Here is a 21,755-nt window from a genome sequence, read left to right as displayed (position 1 = left end):
GACACAAACACTAAATTAAAATGTTCAATCAATCTTAAAACACTATGTTTCCAAAGAGATACAACATTTATATGCTCATTCCGGGTCTTTCATGCCATTTTGGCTCCAGATGAAGCACCAATGAGTAAAGCAATGTCATCACACCAGCCTGTCTACCATGTTTAACTCTCTTCCTGGCTCAAATTAGCATTTACTAAGCATACCCACAGCCTCTGAGCAAATGATATTTAGGAAACACTTCATTATGTTCCAAAAATGAAACCAAATTCAGTGGGCTAAAGCGCTAAACAGATATTTGAGTGAATTAAGCAGGTAGGTGTTACTCTTTAGGCGCATATGGAGGCAAATTTTCACACAGGGTTTTGTTTTCTGGCTAATGTAATTATGTAGCGATTTACACCCTCATTGTGGTTCTGCGCTATATTTATCTTCAGTAAAGTGCACACGGCTGAAATGTGGCGTGATGCCGGAGTCTGTTTTTGAACGCAATGAAAATACTGCTGAATTGTCTGCCATATGCTCCACCGTGCTCAGGTTTACCATCGAAACGGCTTTAAATTAGAGATAATTCATCCCTTGTGTTCCTGTTTGATTTGAGCTTTCACTCTAAGCCTACTTAGTCTCAACATATGACTGCTAATTAGTGTTTTTTTCATTTTGAGAAACAGGACATCACATTTCTTGGTGCTTGAATGTTGACAAGATGTGATTCTTGTCAACTGCATGCTCTAAACTATGCTCTCCATGCTGCAGCCTATGGAGTTTCCCCCTCTAATGTTTCTTTGGATGAGTGACTGAAGAGCAGTGGTAAATCACCTGAAGTGGAAATATGTCTACAAACACCATTTAACAATGCCTGATGAATATTCAATGCTCTCCAGCCCAGGCAGGAAATCCCCATCAGCCATTTCGCAAGCTATAGCGGATAATTATGCCACCTCTAAACCAAGGATCCAACACTCAGAGTTGTCTGATGCCCCCAGCTTTTAATTAGCAAAATTACCGCATACTTCGCCCTCCATTGATTACTGCTGTGGGGATTGATTATTTCCATAAGACACACATGGACACACAAAAAGTACCGCCACGGGTGGGAAAACGATGCTTCTTTAAACGCGATTCTAGAGCTTAAGGTAGCTGTGAAACTTTAAAATGAAATCTTTACTTAGACAAAATGGAAATAAAATATAGATATTGTGTTGCCTTTGGGTTTCATTGCAGTATTTCCGAATGAAACCTTTCTTGTAATTTACCCAAACGTACAACCCACCAAGATCCAGAAAAAATGGTATTAAACAGAAATGCTGTAAATGATTTACACCGCTCAGATTACACTCAGTGTTCCCAGGACTAGAACTAATCACATAGATACAACATTCAGTCACTTTGCTCTTCAGCTATGGATCAAGCTCCCTGAAAACATGACATGTGCAGTGATTCCCTTAAACAAGGCATTTTTTGTTTAGTCACTTTTTAATCCAATAATCTAACTAGGGAAATGTTTGAAGCATTTATGCCTTTGTGTCTTCAGTTTAGCTGTTATAACATTCTGAAGTGACTAATTAGGATTCTCAGCAATATTTGTTGCTGAGAATATTATTTTGCTAATCTACTCCATACCATTGAGTATAACAAAAGAGCTGGTCTATTAGTCAGGCTGTCTGCTGTGGCAGAGAATACCTACTGATGCTTGTCATTTGTAGCTAAACATCTGTAGATTTTAAAACAGTTTTACCTTGATAAAACTGTGTTGTGCTAATTTGGCTTCCACTATATAATCCAAGTTTTTTTATCAGCAGAAATATTTTTGAAACATGGCATATTTCCACATATTGTACTTATAGCCAGCAGCAGCTCCTCTTTGTTTTCCAAGTCACAATAAAGTCATCACCAAACAAATCTGAGGTAAAGATAAGTCCAGATGTCACTTCAAAACTTTTTGACTCATTTTAATACTAGCTGGTGTGGATGCATAACATGTTTCAAACCAAATGCCAGACTGCCATGTACTATGAACTTTTGACTTGTCCCTAACATGAGAGGACAGATTGGCAGCCGTCACATTTGGCCAGTGGCTTACTGGCCATTGTTTTCAAAGGAAAGAGCAAATGTTGCAGCTATACAGTTATGGCACCTTTTTGCGACATTTAAACGAAAAGGGTATTTGCAGTCTCTCCAAACATCCTGACATTCAACAACCCTGGATCCATGTTATGTTAGGACCCCAGCCCCCTTTCATGTCTCGTTCTTGATTCAGGTTGCAGCTGCCACAGCCCTGCTGTCAGACTGCAACCGCAGCATCTCCCTCTCTCTCTCTCTCTCTCTCTGTCTCTCTCTCTCCCTCTGAGCCCATGGGGTACAGCTGACAACACCGAGCCAGACAGTCAGCTTGAGCACAGCAAGAGAGCCCTCAGCTAAAGCTGACATATTCCAGGCTCTATTTCAACAGATGGAGTTTTTACAGGTACCGTTTGGGGTAAAATACCTCGCTGGAGGCTACAGCATCTGGTCCATCACAAATTGGATGGCACACCCCGCCTTCTTCTCCTCACACTTTACAACCAAACCCTATCACCTCACCCCTTTTTTGTTTTCCTCTCTATTATGTAGGAGAAAAGCAGTGCCCAGCAAAACACAAACACACATTCCCAGAAACAGAGACTTTCAAGTAGTAAAAAAAATGAATAAATAAAAATCTTTCAGTCTCTTGTCAAAACATATATATATCCCTTAAACATTCTCACATTTTATCATGTTATAGCTACAAACTTCAATGCGTTTTATTTAAGAGACCAACACAAAGTAGTGCCTAATTGTGAGGTGGGAGAAAAAAGATTATACATGGTTTAAATATTTTTTACAAATGAAAAATCTGAAACGTGTTGCGCTTCTATGTATTCAGTGCGCTTCACTTTAAAACCCTAAAATCAAATCTTGTGCAATATAATCTTTGTAACCATGAAATGTTCAATCCAACTTGAAATGTACAAAGTAACAAGCTTTGAATGTTTTAAACACATTTCAAAACACATTCGCTTATGCACTACTTTAAGCTTCTTCTCACACAAAATCCAGGTCGAAACACACTGAAGCTTGTGGTTGAAATGAAAAAAAAAGATGTGAAAAAGTTTATGCGATGTGAAAACTTTCACAGACGCCTGTAAGATTCTCAAAATCTTTCAAACATTGAATTTGCGGACACAATTCAGTTCTATTCAAACGGTTCTCATTCTGCTCCTCGGGTACGGCCAATGAGATGACACGCTGTTGAATCTCATTTGTGGGGAAACTCGGGCTGGTGCGTCCCCCCGTCATCATCTCTATCACTCACGCGACGACGCTCAATAACCTTGGAGTCATATTTCTCTGGCAGTGATTTAACGACTTGCAAAATTACACCGCGCTGGGATGAGCCCGCGTAGATGTTGGCATCTCTACTCTTTACTGTCCCGTGCGTCGTCAGCCCAGCTCGTGTTATTTATCACAACTTACGCCGTGACACACGAGCAGCGCCCAAACGACCATTCATCTCCACGTTAAATAACACGTGCCAGGCCAGGCAAAGACGAGAGGGCCAAGGTGAGCTACGAGGTTTTGAAAACCGCGGCAGGTGAATTACAGCCGTCAAGGAGTTCCTCTGAAGTTGTGCTGCTGTGTATTTTCCTGAGGCCTGACAGGCTGTAAAAGGAAATTTACACTTGTGAGGCATTTACTCTGATTAGATGAGAGAGCAACCTTATACTGCTGAGTGCAGTTTAAGCGTTTTTATATTGCAGGAAACCACACGTTTACCATTGGCTTATGTGGGAACTGATGCAAATTCTGTGGAAAAACACAGAATAGACACTGAACAGGCTTACAGCTGTACTCTGTGCTTTCACTTTTTGCACTGTAGCCAGCAGGTTTGTTGTTTTGTTGTTTTGCATAAAAACACCAGAAAAAAAAATCTATATTTGAAGCATCCCAGGCTGTGAATATCAAGTATTATATTGTGTATTGGTAGGTTTTCTTAGTGTTGATATATTCGTAAGGCAGAATCCCCTGTTTGTAATGCTGTGTTTTCTAAATCTTGAGCAAACTTAGAAGCTGAACTCAGCTGATATTTTTATATAGGGTGAATTATACCAGCACTAGAGTTTACTGTAAATATCAGTTATTACATGAAAATACCTTACAATTCAGATCTCTAGTGAGTATTTATTCACACCCAGCAATTATAATTCAGTGCACAGCACCTCTTCACGGCAATTACTGCATACTGCACATTCCAAGTAATCATTCACTGAAAATGTGGTGCAGCAGCTTGAGCACATGAAAATACTGTATACATTACATAAATAGTTTATTCATGGAGTGATACATATTTATACTGCAGATATTTGTGCATGTTATTCTGGTCCACCCCACCTTGCTGCAGCTTCCTATAATATACCCCAATTTAAAGGACCTGCATGATTACATTTTAGAGCCAGAAAAAAAATATTGCAAGTACATAACATAAATGACATCTGCCATTTGTGTTTTTTTGTCTCAAGTTATTTTTCAAATTACACTTTTCTGACATGTAAAGAGCCTTTGGAGTCAACAGGAAGGAACTATCATAATTATGATGATGTGGGGTATTGCACCAGCTGAACGTTGGCCCCTTTCTATGGTTACAAATAAAGTTTTTTTGTCAAAAGAAAACTATTTAGTGGCAAAATATAAGTAGATGTTTAGACACTTATTTGAAACACTGAAAGATGATATGGAGAACTCTTGCTACAAGTATCAGACCAAGAACTGGTTGAGATGACCATACGTGCCTGGTAGTACACCTTGGGATTCTCCAGAGAGATGAAGAGTGTTGCTGGGTTCTTTCCTGGTCCTGCATCACTCTTAATTAAGCAGCTGACTGCAAGCTCAAGACTCAAGCAGACTAATCAACCAGCTAGTGTCAGAATGCTACTATTGAACTCAGAAGGTGTTTATTATATCGTTCGGTTTGAGTTTATGTTTTAAAATAAAAAATATGATTGATAAAAACTGCTTGTAACATTTTTGAGATTCTCATGTTGACCATAATCTAATCTATTTTGCCATAGAAGTTAAAGCTCCTTTACCAACAGTACCAAATGGATTTCCTAAAACAATATAAAAAATATATAATTTGCTCTTTTATTTCTTTGTTGCATCCTATGACGATGTGATGGACAGCGCCCACAACAAGATTAACACGGGTATGACAGCAAGACAATCATGGCAGAGAAGTGGCCTGTAATTCAATCCCTGGTGCAGGACATGTCATGTCAGTTAAGTCTATTGACTCTGACAGGCTGCTCGAGGTGGTGGCAGGCTCTTATTGACATGGGGAGGCGCGCAAAGTGCTGAAGCATCATTGTGTAAATGAGGAGGGGTCTTTTCTCCTTCACCTTTGACCAGCAGCTTAGAAGAGACTGGCCTAAAAATCTGAAAAAGAGGACTATCTCTACATATGAATCTATGAGGTTTCGATGTTCTAATTAGGTTGCAGAGAACAAAACAGGCTGTCCTCCATGCTCTATTGGAAAAATACACATTTTTAACAAATGCAATAAACAACAAACATCTCAGATGGTGCGTGCACAGCCACAAATGGCTCTGTGTGTGCCTCAGCTCAGCGGCATGCACAGCCACACAAAGTCCAGATGCCATTCATTAAATAATTAACGTCAGACTGAGATGAACTTTGATTTAATGGATCTAGCCAAGCCTGGTGGAGAAAAATTGATGGGCCACATTGTTTGGATTTCCTCCCAAACTGTGAGAAATCACTTTGGAGGTTTTATCGAGCAAACAGCAGCAGGAAGCAGAACCATGGCTTCTTAATGGCAAGACTAAAATTACTAAAAAATGAACAACATACTTTTGTTCTGGTAGACTCACAATGATGGGCTACTTATTAGCACCTAAGATGAACAATTTTAGTGTGGATAAAACATATCCCTTTACTTATATATTGCTGAAAAAGCTTTGGTGAAAATAAACACTTTGTCTTTTGTGGCTTTACAGTAAAGACAACATACACAAAAGTACAGGTGTTTGGATGGTTTAGAATAAAGTCACAAGAATCGTTTTAGATAGATGTGAACTCAAAAACTATGGCTGCTTAATATCAGAAAAATATAAAATATGCAGTATTGTTGCAATGATGAGATGACTTGCAAAAATTGTACACATAAGTACACAGAGGTATATTCTTTCTGCTTCAACAAAAATATTGACCAGATCGCCTCAATAATTCTTCACCTTACTTATCCTTATTTGGCATCATGATTGGTAAAGATAGATTGTTTTAGTTTAAAACAATGTTGATAAAAAAAAATACACAAAACTCTGTTCTGTTCTGCATGGACTCCAGAGTGACTGACAAGAATTTTGCCAACATACTATTGCAATCACACTATAGTGCTTCGCAAGACAATCTTCACTTTGACAAGAAATTTGTGTACCGGTAGTTTGAATTTCACGAGCTCTCCTTATACCCCTCCTGAAGCCTTTACGCTCACTCATCGCACCTTCTGTGGCTGGACTCTCCTCCACCTCACTGTACATGATAGGCTTCCTCTATAATGCATGCAGAAAGAAATACTGCACACACAGATGTGGGAAAACAAGTCTACACATAAAGAGCTGGAAGGGGGGGAGTACACAGGCATGACGGAGTAGACGGCACCGTGCACGAGAAGCTGCTGCTGCATGTGTAAATTGACTGATGCTGCCCACCCCCCTCAGTCAGATTAACTCCACAGGGCAAGGAAGATGAGAAGGGAGGGAAGAAGTGTGATTGGGGGCGGGGGGGGCTGGGTCCTGCCCCTCATCAAAGAGCTTTTCTTTTCCAATCTTTGCATTCATTTTGTGGGTGGGAGTGCCATCCACATAGTGGGCACTCTGTAGCTTCTACTTTTATACCAACAGATTACTAAAGTCTTCAAAACGTTAAACATGGAATGGAGCATCACAGAGCTATTTAAATCTGCTTCAGTAAATGAATGGAAGCTGATCCTGCGGTTGTGCTTAGCAGAGCACTAGAATACCAATGAGTAATATGCATCTTCCTTGTGACCTATTATTTGAATGTCAACTTCTCTGCCATGTTTTGATTTGCCAGATCCAGGCCCCCAGGCCAGGATGTTTTAATCTACTGCTTGGGTCCCAAGGCCATGAGGGGGACCCTCACCCTGAGAGGCAGGTCTGCTGACAGTCCTCTGCTGTCTATTGTGAGGCTGTCACATCCCACCCTCAAATCCCCAGCCCATCTCTGTCTCCTTCGCTCCCTTGAGTGGGTGTAATTACATTTAGGAAGTCAATTCATGCCCAGCCTTCCTTTACCTACATCTTCACCCAAATGTATATCTTGTTAGGTCTCCCATAATCCTCACCCAGGGCAATAATAATGACCCCTATCCGGGAGTAAAACCACCTGACAATGAAAACATGACTTGTTCACCTTCTCTATTGAAGCAGTAATGGTTGGAGAAGAGAATATACCAAATTATTATTAATTATTTCTCTTTTGGGAACAATTTTCCCTAAATACGTCTCCGCTATGACATAGTCAAACATCTGATTGTTCAGCTGTAGTGATAAATCATGCATGTTAAGGTTTGAAAGCAGATAATTTAATGGACTCAAGTCATGACAAAGTTAGATTTAAGAGAAGCCAGTGAGAGATCATTGGAAACCAATATCGCTGTGAGAGACAAGTCAAGGGTAAATCGAGGAGTAGCCATGGCCTGCAAAGATAAATCTTGTTTTAGACAAAGCAGAGGGGTTGAAGTTCACCATCCTAATTTGATCAGGGAATATTCACTCAGCTTGATAATAGCTTTAACAGCCAACCTGTAGTTGTAATTACATCATCTGCTTAATAACCGAATATGGCTTCAGCTAATGTAATTTGCAATAAAGTGGGCAAGGATTGCTCTAAAATTGTCTTAATTGAGTTAGGGGGTATCATTTTCAGCAAATTTGCTGGTTTCTATCGTTTTAAACGGAGGATTTGCTCGTAAACAGAGTCTCCGAGGAATTCACTGCCTGATCAAACATGAAGAAAGAAGCAGCACACCCAATAATAAAACACTCATTACCATGGTTGCACAGCAGCCAGCTGCACAATAACACACACACACACACATTAAACAATTAGCCAAATGTTGGTTGTGATTAAAACTATTTTTGCAGTATTAATTTAAAGATGTGTAAAATACAAATTAAAAACATACAGTGCCTTGGAGAAGCAACCAGATCTATTCAACTGCATGATGGGAAGTTCTTTTGAAGATTTTTTTTTTAACAATTAAAAATCTGAAAGGGTGTTCTGGTACACAGAAATAAACTCAAATGTAAGCTGAAAGGTTTATTTGGAAAACAAACAGCGTGTGGAATAAAGTTGAGCAGTAGTTTAAACAGTGATTCAATTATTCAATAACATCCCCGGAATGAATTGCACAATCTACAATTTTAGCCTTTAATGAAGTAAAATATAAACAAGCAATCAGTTTGGCACAAGCCTTGTAGCCGACATGGCAAAGACCTGAAAAAAAAATAGAAATAAAAAAACTGCCCCAGTCAGACAAGATTAGAATTTGCCTTAATTAAATAAATGGCAAGACTTGAAATACTGACCTTCACAGATGCTTTCCAGCCAATCTGACTGAATTTGAGGAAATGCGTAAATGTCAGTCTCTAGACAAAGAACCTGCACCACAACACCACAAGTGAAAAGAGCTTCTCAAAAAAGTAGTAGCTCAGACAGATTGAATAGAAATACATGCCACAGACATCCAATGCTCTGTTATGTAAAAATAAATAATAATAATAATAATAATAATAATAATAATAATAATAATAATAATACACATATGTATATATTTATTTCCTTTTTACAATTTGGTACCACTTTGTGATGGTCTTTGATATGAAATTGTGAAAATATTGATTGTTGTTCTTGGCTGTTATATATAAAAAAAAGAGTTCAGGAGATTTAAATCATTTTGCAATCACTGTAATGGAATATTTTGCAAATAATTTAGAGCAAGCACAACCAGATGCAATGCAGCTTTTCACAGTTCCTAGCTCCTGAAAAAAATAGCAACACACAATGGGAAACATGCATTTGTCTCAACTTTTCAATGTCTATTGCAACCCTGAAATATAAAAAAAAAATAATTTTAACTCTTTTAAATAAAACAACCAGCTTCTATAATTGATTATGAAATATATTATCTGAGAATTTGAATCATGGATACTAGCTTTTATTGGAAAATATGGTAGATAGAAGAAAAACATCCCAGCACAAAGACCTGCCACCATCTCTCTCTTCACCTTAGAGATGAGCTTCAGAAATCTTGATCCATCTTTTGCAGGGTGAAAACAATGAATTTTACATGGCTTCTTTCAAAGGGAAAACTGAAGAGAGATGGCACTATGGCAGCCACCCCCCTTTATCCCCCAGAACTCACTGCAGACCCCCTGCAAGGAACTTTGACTGAAGTTACTGAGAAGAGAGGAGGTGCTTGAAGCACTTCATATTTATGGCTGAGTTTGAGTGGAGAGGACTCATCCATCAAACACAGCATTTCCTTTCATCGAGCCTATGTGGTGTTTTGAAGAGGTGATATAATCTAGTAGTAAAACTTACCATACAGTAGACACTGAATATGGGTGAGGGTTATAGCATTTCTTCCAAATAAACTTCCTCCTGTTTACACTGAATTCAAAAGAACGTAGAAGAGTGGCCTTAGTTTGTAGGGAAAACATACATCGCAGATTTCCCTTGCCTCAGTGACACCTTCATTCTGGCTAAGAAACTAAGGAGTTTCTTAGCCAGAAGGGAGACACAGTGGCTCTGGCATGTTCTGATTCTGCCTTAGGATCTCCTTGCCTGGAGACCCTCCAAAAGGGAATTCCCCAGTGGGCATCTTCCTCAGATTCCCAAACCATCTCCCCACTCTTTTTGACGTGGAAGAGAAGCGGATCTACTCTGAGTAACCTGCTCGTTTTGATGCAGTCATCACTGTGAACCAGACACAAAGTTACTGACCGTCGTGGAAGAAGCGATCCACTTTTAGCGTCTTCAGTCCACCTGCTTTTCAGGTGATGCTAAAATGAAATGTGGCTGAATGATGTGCATGATGCATGCTGTTAAAGTAATGAAATGTAAAGTCAAATAAAATAATGGGAAGAGAAATAAAAAATAATCAAAGAACAAAATAGAAACAAAGACTGGGGTCACTTCAGGTTGGAAAATATCTGCTTTGAAATGGGTCCTGGTTTTGCACACTTGACTCCCCTGTCAGAACTCGTCTTTGTTTCGACAAACTGACACGACAAGCACCATTTACCGCCTGCAAACTTTTTTTCCACGCCATTGAATACATCCTGTCAATTACTAGCAATTCAAAATACCCTTACACACTTAGGACTTAATTCCGGTTACCTGCACTTATAGTTTACACTATTTTATGTACCATAACATAAAGTGATTATACGATTTGTAAGGAAACGCTATTGTAATAGTTTACCACATTGGAGACAGTATAATGTTTTATGTCTTTCATTAAACTAAAGATTGGATCTTTTTCCCAATGCTGTGTGGATTTTGTGTCATCTGTGCACAAGTGCTTTTCAGCATCTCAGTAAAGACGCGCGGGTGTGACTGCGGCCGACCTTGTAACACGAGCTATCTACGGCTTTTAAACCCATTACACAACTGCAAAGTCATTTAGGGACTAATCAAACCGTGGAACAAGACGCTAACCAACACCCCACTCGGTTTTTATCTTCATAAATTATTTGTCGTGTTAACTCCAGCTAGTTGTTACCTTCCCTATCAGAGCATTTGGAGATTTTATGGTGATGTGATTTATATGGGCTTGTGGCACATTAATGATGCCAGGGAGCCTTTGCTTGCCATCCATATTCATGAACAACTGTGTTTGGGGAGCAGTAGAGATGGAGGGAAGGGGAGAGACCGCTGCACATCCGCCAAGTCTCCCAGGCACAAGGTCTGGATCACAGAGCTGCTTCAGGTTCACATGCCTGTGGCTACAGACCCACCTGTCCACCTAGATTCATTGCATTCCCTAAGACACGATGCAACTGAACAAAGGAGCCACAGTAGTAAGTATCTGAATATTTGGTGCACTGTTTCTTTCTTCAGGTTTGATTAGGCAGTGATATAAAATTATTCATTTTTTCAAGGTTTTTAAAATGGCACAATATAATTCTCTAAGAGATATAAACTAATACACAGCAATCATCCTCCTAATCCCTTTGCGATATTAAAACGCCACAACGGCTAAGACTCTGAAAGATTTTGTTTGCTTGTGGATTAACAGGCTTTTGTAAATAAATCAATAAACAATTTTGCACATTAATCTGTTTAAGACATTAGGTAATGAGCAAGAGTTATCCGTCGTTAGAATATTTTGTTTGCCAGCTGTACTGCTCTAATGCCAATTTGTTTTAGTAGATTTTCATTGCTATTTTGCTGATATAATGAACAAAACACAATGCCGAGTGCAATTCCGCCATGTAACATTTTGCTTCTTGATTTTAACATAATTTACAGTACCATGCAAAAGCATTCCTAACCCTTCTGAAAATGGAAAGAGTACCACTCTATTGTAATTTACTCTGGAAAACTATATTATTTGACTGGAATGAAATGGATTGATCTAAACTGATTTTGGACCTATGTAGTCACTTTATTAGATTGGACCGCCGAGTTTTGTAAAGTGTCTCCAGATGACATTTATTGTTCGACACTACACGGATAAATCTGCTTTGAACTGACATGCGGTACGTCTCATTCAGGTTCTTTTAAAAACTCCGAAGTAAATTTAGCCCAAGATCAGTGGTCATATTTCTGGCAAAATCCGGCAAAAAAAAGAAATTCAAGCAAACTGAAAAGATCTCCTGCTGTTCTCCAATAATGTTATTCTCCAACATGGTTTATTTTGCCCATTTGAGTAGAAAAACGCAAGCAGTCTCTGCTGGTGATATAAAACCTGGATTTATTGTTACCTATATAAATGCAAGACAGCGAGATTTCACGTCCTGTTAGCGATCATGATCTAATCAATGAGCAAAACCTTAAAACTGCTGACAGGTAATTATGAGGGCAGCTCACTCTGCGACATGCCATTCAGGTAACCTGTGGTAATTACAGAGGAGAAGAAATATCTGCTGAAGGTTGCTCACGGTGCAACAAAAGCCGCCAAGAGTGAATTGCATGTCTGCTCCTGGGTGAGGCCTAATTTGCTTCTGAGGAAAATCAATAAAAGCTTTTCATGTTGGTTGCTATGGAACAACATATACTAAAACACAATGAACATTACCTTGGGGAAATTGGCACCAAACATAATCTCTCCATTGCCCTCCTGAACAATGCTCTTTTCTTCTTTTGGGAAAGAAACAGACATTTCAGTGATATAATGCTGATTTTGTTGTTTACTGTAAGAATTATTCTTACCATGGCAAGCACCCAAAGCATCACCGATGTAAATTCTGTAGCATCGAACATAAAAAGCATAATAATATAATAAAAAAAAAAATCCTGCAACTCAGATCTTAATGCATCAGGGAATATGCAAACTTTACCATCTTCCATATGGGCCTCCACAGAGGCAAATAATCATAAAGGAAAATAATAGCGTGTTCCTCCAGTAGAATAAATGTCATCCCCGGAGTCTATGATATTCCTAAATCATAAAGTTATTGTTTCACATTAACAGTACGTCATTCACAAATTTACAGATACAATTCAAAAATGTATGCCTTCCCTGCTGTATTCCAGTCTGTCACGGTCATATCTGCCTGTTTAAGCAGTTCTGCTCGTTGCGGCCGTAATCACAGGTTGCGCACCTGATGTGAGAAAATGTATCTGTGAATCTGATGCAGGGAAAAAGGTCACACTAGTCTAAAGCAAACTACATAAAAGCAGTTCAGAGAGCAGCATGATGGATGTTATTAACAAGCTTTGACTGCAGGTCACCATAATATTTAAACTACATGAATACTTTGGTTAAAAATGATCATTTAAGGTCTAAAACAAAAGATCATCAAAGTTTGTCTTGTCCTGGCAACTAAAAAAAAAAGAAAAAGAAAAACTGACACCTTTTTAAGTTTTGTTGATTACATCATGTAAACTTCATAAATTATGACATTTACTAGGTGACCGCATTTATGCTGAATCAATTTCTTGATGCCTTTCCTTTTATATTAATTCAGCTCACGGTTAAAATATGCCACTGAGAACCGCGAGTCTCCTCCAAGAAGCAAACATAGTTCGTATGTGCCTTAACGTTCTGCAGACTGTTATTAATCCTGCAGCTGTCTTCATTATTTCTGAAGCTTGCTTAAGAAAAACCGAAGCCAAATGTGTCCACGAAAAAATAAAGTTACTATAGTGTATTTAAGTGTTTTGATAAAGTATTGGTCAAATACTAACAAAATGTCAAGATAGCTGAATCTCCCAGGAGCGTACTCTAAGATGTTTGTTTCTCATTAGAAAATTTTATAGATTGTTCTATTTACATTTTATCCCAAAAAAAATCTCAAATCAATAAAAATAATCTTTAAAAGTGTTACAGAAATCAAGCACTTCCTATAGTTGCTGATCAGCATTTTGCTTAATTTTGAAAACCGACCAATGGTATTTTAGGGATTTAAGTTTTCATAACTTCCACAGTGCACAAACTAAACGAAAACATTTCCCAACCAAATGTTGACAATCTCATTGAACTTTTGGCAACTCAGTAAGGCAAAGGGTCTTCCTCCTTTTGGTTCCATTTATATTCCATATCCCCCATTATTCTTTCAGGTTTGCGGTGCCATACACCCTTCTTCACCTGCAAAGGGAGAAGAGGAGGAGGAGGAGTACTCCTCAGGAAGGTTGTCAAGCCATCTCTGGCTTAATCAAATCAGTAATAAAAAGTTTCTCACAATTATAAACAATCGTCAGCCCAGTTTATACTGCGTTTTCCCATCTAATTACTTGGATTAAATATTAACCTACTTCTGTGTTAGTGTTTGAACAGCAGACAAACGGCTTCCATTTTTACGACTCCAAGCTTTAATGAAGCACAAACACAAGCAAGGCCGATGCAGTCTGTTGGTAATTCAAAGAACACATTTATTATCCTCTGGCTATGAATGAACAGCAGTAAAAGAGAAAGGGGGGACTGCACCACCAGCCTGCCAACCAACTCAAAGAGACAAACAGCAGGACGTGCACATCCTGCCAGCCAAGCCGCCATCACAGCAACTGTCGCCACGCAGCAGAGCTGCCATCACACGTTTGATTTGTACACGTCTTGGACGTGATTGGCTGCGACGGGAATTGTGAGGCAAGAAGGGGTCTTTTTTTTTTCTTTTTTTTTTTTGGAGTAATTAACCCTTTCAGTTGCATGTATTCCACTTGAGAAATTACAAGTCCTGACAGGCTCCTGTCAACAACCAGCACCAATCCCACTCTTAATAATGTGTGAGACAGAGAGTGAACACAAAGACAGTGTTTGGGCTGTCACCAGTGGGGTGCTTCGGAAAGTGTCTGCAGACAATACACTGCGTCTCAGCAAACCAAATGAAGGGGACACTCGCTGCTCTAACGGAAGTGCCTAAAGAGAAAGGGCCTGACAACTTGCACAAAGTGACAGACAAAAACGACGCACAATTCTGACTTATTGTAATATTTGAAGATGCACAGTAGCTTTATATGTAGCAGCCTTATTCCAAATTAGATTAGATTAATATCTTTCCTCAAAATTCATAAATTCCCCTCTGAAAACAAAAACCAAAAAAAAAAAAAAAAAAAATCTATAAATATCAGCGATAATATCACATTTACACAAGAATTCACAACTTTTGTCATGAAGGTAACAATTGAGCTGTTCTCACTGATCACCCTTGAGTTGTTTCTACAACTTGAATGGAATCTATCTGCAAGTATATTCAGTTGACTGGAGTTTATTCAAAGCCACTCACCTGCATATAAGCACAAAGACCAGGCGTGAAATCAAAGGGATTCTCTGTTGACCTCTGAAGCAGGATTGTATTGAGGTACAAATCTGTTGAAGGATACAGAAAATGTTCTGCTGCTACTACTACTCTTCCAAGGAACTGTTAAAGTATAAATAATTGCTAAAAATAATGTGCGTCTTTGGAGAATTATAACAAAACTTCATGCAATATGGAAAGAATGATTGCAAAGCCAATTTTTTTTTTCTTTTAAAAGTTGAATTGTTATTGAACAAATAGTTTCACATCTGCCCTACAGAAATAATGACTATCTTGTTTGAATTTTGTTATCTGGCAATTTCTCACAGGCATCAGCTGCTGTTTTTAAACCCTGGACAGAGCATTACAATTTGGCTTTCATTTTCAAAGTGAGAAAACAAATGAGAGGAAAAATTTATCACATTTAAAGGTCGTCAACATGTATGAAGCCATTCATCTTGGCAGACAGCTTTATTCAATGCATAAAGGTTCCTCACAGAGCAATCAAAGCTCTGGGGAAAAAATAAAAATCCGATGTTTCATGAACAATGTTACAGATATGCATTCCAATTATTTTATAGTACCAAAACATAGGCCTAAATTAAAGTCTTATTTCATCAAGAGCGTCCTGGAGTGAAAGCATGAGGATCAAAAAAGCAAATAGATGTTGAAAAACTGAAATCATTCAAGCCAAAACTGAATGTTTAATAATAATCATATAAATGTGTCCAAAAATCTTTCAAAGCCTTCACAGGTGGCTTCCTCCATAAGCAATCTGCATTAGGTAAATTGTTTCACAAATAAAGAGTCACTGACAGACTTCAGATTACATCCCGATGAGGCTTTTCGTTTAAAATGTACTATATGTGGACAATAAGGCAGTTTACATGTATTAAGTATTTTATGGCCGGTGTGTGAACAGATTGCAATGCATCCTTAATGAGATCCTGTGACTTTCCTGTGCATTACACAGTCAGCAAGAAAGTGCTTCTCTTTTGATAATCCCCAAATATAACTTCAGTTTTAATTATAATTTAGCTTAAGGATAATTTATTGTTTAACTTGGAAAGACCTCTTTCAGACCAAAACACAAAAGCATTAAAAAGACTCACAATCACATCTTAAACACAATCTTGAATTATCAAATCTTTCAAATGTCACTTAGAGGAAGAATCACTTTTAAAGGAAATACGTTAAACATTGTTTTTGTTTGACAACCTGAAGTAAGATAAGATGACACTCTTTGTCTCTACTATTTTTCAGATTTTGGGAGCTACACTGTTTTCCTTGGCATTCCACTGTAATTTTTCATTACAACCACCTGCTTCCCTTTTAGACTCTTTTTTTGGAGCTGAATTCATGTGCCAATGGTTTCACTGGGACAATTAAACCCATAACTTTTTTTTTTATATTTTGGCTATTTAAAAGAGATAAACAATGCCAGAAGAAGAGTTTCAAATAAATAAAACTATCAAAATGCAGAACACAAGACAAATAGATAGACTATGCTGTGCATAAAAAAAATATATACAATCAGAAAATGATGGGGTTCTCTCAGAGTGTAAAGTAAATACCTTTTATGATCAGCCTCTTGCTTGTGTCTTTGGGTGGCGTCCTCCGGGATGTGGGTAGCCCCCTGAAGCTGAGGTTCTGTTGTCCACCAGATGGTGCCTACTGGTGAAAGAGAGCCAAGTTTCTTCCTGGTGATCACTAAAATTTAAGATCAGAGGTGCCTGCTGGCTGTAAAGTAAGTGATCAATTAAAAAAGTTGTTTTTCCCTCCCTTTATGTCTGCACATCTGTTGAGCATCCACAACCTCATAGGATGACTGACTGTACAGTTTTTGACATCAGTGTTTCTAGCAAATATTTTTTTCTTCTCCTTGATTTTTAATGGCAATTGGCAAAACAAAAAATCAAAACATTAAGTATCATTACCGCCACCTACTGGTATGGAGTGTTGTTTAAATATTTTACCTCTACATTTTATGACTATATGCAGTGGTGTCCAAGTTCATTCCCTGAGGGCTGGTATCCTGCAGATTTTAGACCTCCGCCTAGTTCAACACACCTGAATCAAAATGATACTTATTAATCAGGCCCCTGCAGACCTTAATGACATACTGAGGAAGTAATGTAGCTTTGTGAATCAGTTTTGTTGCAGCAGAGACAACGCTAAAACAGGCAGGAGACCAGACCTTATTTAAAGAAAATAAAACAAAACAGGTCATCAAATGAGCACTAAATGCCTCCTGGACGAACTAACGCACACAAAACCAGCTGTTTCAGAGACTTTCAGGATCAAATTAAGAAAAAGACAGATCTTCTGGCTCTCGCCATAGCCTGCCGAACTGGATGTGTCAAACATGAATGAAACTGGTCAGATGATCCTTAAAATATGTTAGTCTGCTCTGTATTAAAAAAAAAGTTAACAGAGACAAAGGAAATAATGAGGTGTCAAACTCTAGTTCTAAAGGGCTGGTGTTGTACAACTTTTAGATGAACACACCTGAATCACATAATTAGGCTATTAACAAGACTCTGTAGAGCTTGACTGTATGAATAGATAATTCAGTCTGTCGAGTGAGGCATGTTGGATTTGGGACACTTAAAAAGTTGCACTAGCATAAGACTCTGAACCTCGAAGGCTGAAGTTTGGCACCCCTGACAAAGGGTACTAAGTGAGAAACAGGAAAAAATGAAATGTGTTTTGACCTGAGCTCACAGCTTGAGGTCGTGTTCAACGTCTGGATTATCAAAAGCTTTACCATTAGATCACAGAAGAGAGAAACCCAGCAAGGAAGCAAAGTAAATCTCTTGGATTGAAAATCAGCCCCAATGGTAGTGAGGCAGCGTGAGTTCTAACTAGGATTTATTTTCACCTCATAATTCCAGCATCTGTGACTCTCCTCGAAAACATGCTCTGTTGAGTAGACTTTTTATGATGCATACAAAATCCAAAATCCATCTTTTTAGTTTATGATAGTCATGTTATAATACAAAAAAAAATACAATACACACCTCAATCTTTAAAATTTAGATTTTTTTGACAATTATTTCTTATGTTGTGCTTTACAGCACAGTTTAAGCACGTATTTGTTCAATTTAATTAAGCTTTTTTTCACTGTATTCACCTGCAACCCATTTAGCAGGTGCTTTACGTTGTAATGTATTTATATCAAGTCTTTATAATAAAAATTAGTTTTATAATTTTTTTGTCAGTATTGTCAGATGTTTTGGATTGTATTTTTGTTTTTACCTGGCTCATTTTATTGTGATGACTTACTTTTCAGTCCAACTTAAGTGCTTTTGTCTACATTTGACTTTTAAAAGTAAAACGTAAAAAAAGTAGGATTGAGTTAAAAGAATACTTTTTCAGTAGATTTTGTGTACAAGCATAGACAGCACATACAACAACAACATATGAATGTTCAAAATAAAACCAATAAATCATCATATCACTGGCAGAAAGAGAAACTTTATGTTCTGTGTGACATTTCCAAATGGCCTGAATCCGAGAGAGAGGGAGTTAATGGATATATTACTCGGGTCATAAAATAAAAGTCAAACCAAAACCAAATTTTTTCAAGGCCGTGTACAAAGCAGCTAACATCCAAGCAGTCAGTTTATTTTTACGGGCAGTTTATTCGGAACTTAATCTGCAAACCTTTTAAAAAGTAAAGTAGAACATCAATCAATTCACCTGTAGACAATGTTCTGAAACACAGTAAACCGCTGGCAAACCAACAGACTTTATTTTTTGTGTTCACTTGCTACCAACCTATACTACAATGAATATTCATTGCACATAAAGTCCAACATCAGCATTCTGAAAGCAGTTTAAAGCAATGTTTTCAAAACAAAGCCTTTATGTAAATCAGTGGTTATCTACAAGCGATCCGGACCAGGGGGCCACAGAGCACAGATTAAAAAACAAGGTTAGTGCTTTCTTCGACAAGGTCAGCGCATGATGTACTATAACGCAATGAAAAAGAAGTTTGCGGCAGACGTTTTAATTAACGTACGCTTGTCTCCGCTTAAGAAATGTTTAAAAATATCCCATGCAAACCCACTTGCGTCTGATTTATCTCCGTGAAGTTTTAAGGAGACGTTATCAAGAGAACAGTGCTGCCTGTTCGCAGTCAGACAGCATCAGTGGCGGTCTGTGTGGGTGTCACTGAGTGAGCGTCTTTATTACCTAAACACTCATTAACTTGGCAGCTTACAGGCCATTTGAACTCATGACCCACATCCTGCTTCTCATTATTGTGCAAACCAGATAGGCCGGATGACGACTCAGGAAGTCAACAAACGGGGGAAACAAGGGAGCTAATTCACATAATTTATATTAATATGTCAAATTATGAGCTGGGCATTATCTACAGTGTAACAGCTTCTGACTGCAATGTCCTCCTCCCTTATCTAGATGTTTTGTTGAATTAAACACACCAAACATGTTTAGGCGATTTTTAAAAAGTCCGATCAATTAAATCCTCAATGAATAGATTGTTTTAATTTACTCTATGTGGCAGCATGTTAATAGATTTGAATGATCACTCATCCTAAAAGAATTTACAACAGAGACGGAGGAAAGCTTCCAGGCGAGGTTTCTGCGAAACCCCTTACACTTGCAGTCTGCTTTGTGGATGGAAATGTCAATAGTTACGACCCCCCCGAAGCGCAACTAAAGACTGTGTGTGAGGTTAACGTTTTGGCCAGCCTCTGATCAGTTAAGGACTCCCTTCCACACCAGCTTGTTGTAATTATGTGGAAAAAGTGGCAGCATGTGGTCAGGTTTATGACTCTTCTTCAAAGAGCGAGCCTGGTTTGCTCAGACCAATCTGGGTGACGGCAAAGCTGTAAATCCCAATCTGAGCCAGCTACTGCCACTAAAAGTGAGTGTGGTGAAGTGAGAGTTCAAAAAGCCCGCTTTCCTCGTAAAAATGCATCTGAGGGCCATGATGCAGATTTGTCTCCAAACATGAGGTAATTTAATGTATAATTAGGGAATGCATGTAAAAAAATAAAAATAAAAAAATATGCAAAACAGAGACTGAAAGTTATTTTCTTTGAAGCGTCAATTAAGCAAAACGAACTCATTTCGAAAATATCTGACTGAAGACATGAAAAAAGAGAGTAAAGCAGCCTTAAAACTGTAATGAGACTTTAATGGAATAAGGAAATCACAGTCTGCAAATAAGGGTGTTACAAAGACCTGAGTTTTGAATGAATTACAGAAAAACTTAACTTAAGAAAATATAGTCGGATAATTTAGAGCATCACAACCCTTGCTTAGTGCTACGTTGGTGTAGGGGGGGAGGTCTTGACTTTTCAGTGAACTCATTTTTATTCTCACAAACACCCCGGCTCCCCCGCTAATGATAAGAGCCCTGAGGCAAGTCAGGTCATATGGGGCTGGCTGTGCTCAGACAGAGACCGTCAAGACATCTGCAACAGCCTCAGCCAACTGTTTCAACTCTGGCACACACACTGTCTTGTAAAGGTTTTTGCAACCCTTGACCTTTATGCATCCTGTCACGTTACATTCTCAAATTTCATTGTATTTTCCCTCAATTTTTCAGCAAATTTGTAAGTATTAAGTAAAAGAAAGTAATAAGTGATCACAGTTTAAAAAAAAAAAAAAACAACTAAAAAGTGTGGCATATGTGTTCATCTTTGACTGGACCATTCTAACTCTGTTCACTAGTTTAGTCTCGATATCCTGCTGCAGGGTGAACTTCTGGCTCAGTTTCAAATCTTTTGAAGCTTTGGACAGGATTGCCATGCTCCCATCAAATATCAGCTTCTGTGTCCTTCTAAATTTAAGAATCCCCACAGCACAATGCTGCCCCCGTCATATTTCATTGTGGAGCTTGTCTCTTCAGAATGTTAGGTTTTATATGTTGACCACAACTGGCACGTTTACGTGGACATTCAGAATGGACGGGCTATGGGAATAAAAATATGTCATGTGCCCCAATGGGAATATTCTGAAATTGTAGTCCAAATGAGAGGGGTGGTTTATGCCGATTAAGCCTCCAAACAGCGTAAACACTTGTTCTGATTGCGGCACACTAACCTAGTTGAACGATACAGAGGGAAGTGCAGTAGTTGGAGTCATCACAGAACTTTGAAGGATGTTTATTTCCTTCAGATCTCTTGTTCCATAATACAAGAAGACCAACAGCATGTGTTGCTTAGTTTGTACTTCAATTAGAGAGCGGAGTAACATCTCAACCATTATTAGAACCTGGCACAGAACAAACACACTACTGCTTTGGGTTATTCTGGGGTGGGGGTTCAACACAGACGGAAGAACAACTTCTTTTTCCGTGTTTTTTAGGGAATTTTTTACTATTTTAGAAAATAGAAGCACATGTCAGTGATTCTATTCTGAATAAATTTTGTGCCCATACAAACGATATGATTATCTAATCCAAACACGTTTAAAGCCATTCAAAGGACCATTGTCTACATGTTTGCTGTGTTTAGGACAAACTTAGGAACTTAATGGGTATGTTTAAAAAAAAGAAAAAAATCTAACCATTTTTATTGTTAGATTTCTTTTTGCTGACCTCTCAGTCCTGTTCCTTCTTCCTCATGATGCTGTTTATTCTCAACAAAGTTCTGAGTTCCCAGAACAACTGTGTTTATACAAGCATAAAATCACAAAGCCTAAATATTCATTAGGCCCACCAAAAGCAAATGCACCTGATTTTAGTCAGTGATATAATA

General features: G+C 38.3%; 1 long non-coding RNA gene across 1 annotated transcript in view; it reads right to left on the bottom strand.

Moving 5' to 3' along the window:
* The window catches only part of LOC103138721 (uncharacterized), a 95,465-nt gene extending 78,596 nt beyond the window's left edge, over positions 1–16,869 (bottom strand). Inside the window, exon 1 of the long non-coding RNA XR_001662252.1 lies at positions 16,596–16,869. This is a non-coding gene — a long non-coding RNA (uncharacterized LOC103138721). The remainder of the gene's footprint in view (positions 1–16,595) is intronic.
* Between the last annotated feature and the right edge of the window lie 4,886 nt (positions 16,870–21,755).

This window comes from Poecilia formosa, unplaced genomic scaffold (genome assembly GCF_000485575.1).
Source record: "Poecilia formosa unplaced genomic scaffold, Poecilia_formosa-5.1.2 Scaffold54, whole genome shotgun sequence".
Taxonomy (NCBI): domain Eukaryota; kingdom Metazoa; phylum Chordata; class Actinopteri; order Cyprinodontiformes; family Poeciliidae; genus Poecilia; species Poecilia formosa.
Note: the sequence above shows the minus strand (reverse complement) of the source record. Positions and strands in the feature narration are given on the sequence as shown.